The 2,832-nt window shown below is 38.3% G+C and overlaps 1 pseudogene; it reads left to right on the top strand.

The window, feature by feature from the left end:
* Nucleotides 1-483: 483 nt before the first annotated feature.
* LOC125080254 (uncharacterized) lies at nt 484-582 on the top strand (annotated as a pseudogene).
* The last annotated feature ends 2,250 nt before the right edge of the window (nt 583-2,832 follow it).

The following is a 2,832-nucleotide window of genomic DNA, read 5'->3' as shown; positions in this document are numbered from 1 at the left end:
TGTTGTGTTTCTACACACCAATAAAGAACTAGCAGAAAGAGAAATTAAGAATACAATCCCATTTATAATTGCATCACAAAGAATAAAATACCTAGGAATAAATTTAACAAAGGTGGTGAAAGAGCTATACTTTGAAAACTATAAGATACTGATGAAAGAAATTAAAGATGACTCAAATAAATGGAAAGATATACCATGTTCATGAACTGAAAGAATATTTTTATTTTTATTTTAAGATTTTATTTATTTATTTGACAGAAAGAGATCACAAGTAGGCAGAGAGGCAGGCAGAGAGAGAGGAGGAAGCAGGCTCCCTGCTGAGCAGAGAGCCCGATGCGGGACTCGATCCCAGGACCCTGAGATCATGACCTGAGACGAAGGCAGCGGCTTAACCCACTGAGCCACCCAGGCGCCCCTGAAAGAATATTTTTAAAATATTCATGCTATCCAAACCAATCTACAGATTCAGTGCAATCCCTATTAGTGCTCACTGCAGCAGCACATGTACTAAAACTGAGACAATACAGATAAGATAAGCATGGCCCCTGAAAAATGATGACATGCAATGCAATCCCTATTAAAATACCAGCAGTATTTCTTACAGAACTAGAACAAAAAATCCTAAAATTTGTATGGAACCACAAAAGACCCCAATAGCCAAACCAACATTGAGAAAAAAGAACAAAGTTGGAGAATTCACAATCTCAGATTTCAAACTTTACTACAAAGCTATAGAAAACAAAACGGTACAGTACCAGCACAAAAATAGATACACAGATCAATGGAACAGAATAGACAGCCCAGAAATAATCCCGCACTTATACTGTCAATTAATCTTTGACAAAGGAGGCAAGAACATACAATGGATAAAAGACAATCTTTGTAAGTGGTGTTGGGAAAAGTAGACAGTTACATGCAAAAGAATGAAACTGGACCATTTTCTCAAACCATATACAAAAATAAACTCAAAATGGATTACAGGGGCGCCTGGGTGGCTCAGTGGGTTGAGCCGCTGCCTTCGGCTCGGGTCATGATCTCAGGGTCCTGGGATCGAGTCCCGCATCGGGCTCTCTGCTCAGCAGGGAGCCTGCTTCCCTCTCTCTCTCTCTCTTCCTGCCTCTCTGTCTACTTGTGATCTCTCTCTGTCAAATAAATAAATAAATAAAAACTTTAAAAAAAAAATGGATTACAGACCCAAATGTAAGATCTGAAGCCATAAAAATCCTAAAAGAGGACAGAGGCAGTAACCTCTTATACGTCACTATAAGCGATATTTTTTTGTCTCCTCAGGCATTGGGGATAAAAGCAAGAATAAACAATTGGGACTACATCAAACTCAAAAGCTTTTGCACAGTGAAGAAAACCATCAACAAAATGAAAAGGCAACCTACTGAATGGGGGAAGATCTTTTCAAATGATACATCTGATAAGGAGTTAATATCCAAAATACATAAAGAATTCCTACAACTCACCTCCAAAAATAAACAAAATGAATCAATGTTATTATTAAAATGTTATTATTAAATTGGCCAGAGAACCTGAATAGACAATTTTCCAAAGAAGACACAGCATAACCAACAGACACATGAAAAAGACGGTCAACATCACCAATCATCAGGGAAATGCAAATCACAACCACTATAAGATTACCCCACACCAGTCAGAATAGCTAGTATCAAAAAGACAAGAAAAAGCAAGTGTTGGCAGGCATGTGGAGAAAAGGGAACTCTGGTGCACTGTGGGTAATAATGTAAATTGGTGCAGCCACTATGGAAAATAGTATGGAGGTTCCTATATAAATTAAAAACAGAACCACCATATTACCCAGTAATTCCACTTTTGAGTATTTATCCAAAGAAAATGAAACACTAACTTGAAAAGATATATGCACCCCTATGTTTACTGCAGTTTTATGATAGCCAGGATATGGAAGCAAACTGTGTGTTCATTGACAGATAATTGAATAAAGATGTGGTACATGTACATGATGGAATATTACTCAGCCACAAAAAAGAATGAAACATGGATGGTATCATGCTAAGTGAAATAAGTCAGACAGAGAAGGAGAAATACCATAGAATTTCATTTATATGTGGAATCTAAAAAACAAAACAAAAAGTCAGAAAGAGACATAAATACAGAGAACAAACTGGTAGTTGCCAGAGGAGAGGGGGATAAGGAAATGGGCAAAACAGGTGAAGGGAATTAGGAGATACAAACTTCCAATTATAAAATAAGTCACAGGGATGAAAAGTACAGCACAGGGAATACAGTCAACAATACTGTAATGCCTTTATATGATGACAGAGAGTAACTACAATTACCAGAGTGTTTCACAGTATATGTAATTGTCAGATCACTATGTTGTACACCTGAAACTAATACTACACTGTATGTTACCTAACTGGACTTCAAGTAAATCCTTTAAAAAAAATGTAGGTCAACTACATGTTAAATAAATAAATAAATAAATAACATTGAGAGGTAACTTTGTGCTGGGGCTCCAGCACGAAGAGATACAGCAGTAAACAAGACAGACACGGACACGGACCTCAAGGCAGTGTCTATCATACCACCTTGCTTCCCCAGCAGCTGCCCTCTACCTCCTCCCTAGCCACACTCTGGACATAGTACAAGAGTTAAAAAACCACCTGGGCAGGAGAGGGTCTACATGGCCCTCTTTTCATCTCCTATTCCAACCCCAGAGTCATCCTTCTAAAGAATGCATCTCTCTGGCCATATCACACCGTTCCTGTAGACCACTGATGACTCCCCGTCACCCACACCCAAACAGACAAGAGCTTTCTCAGAAGGCTCTTTCCCATTTTTCCA

Source organism: Lutra lutra, chromosome 10, assembly GCF_902655055.1.
Source record: "Lutra lutra chromosome 10, mLutLut1.2, whole genome shotgun sequence".
Lineage (NCBI taxonomy): Eukaryota > Metazoa > Chordata > Mammalia > Carnivora > Mustelidae > Lutra > Lutra lutra.
This window is presented reverse-complemented; position numbering and strand designations above follow the sequence as displayed.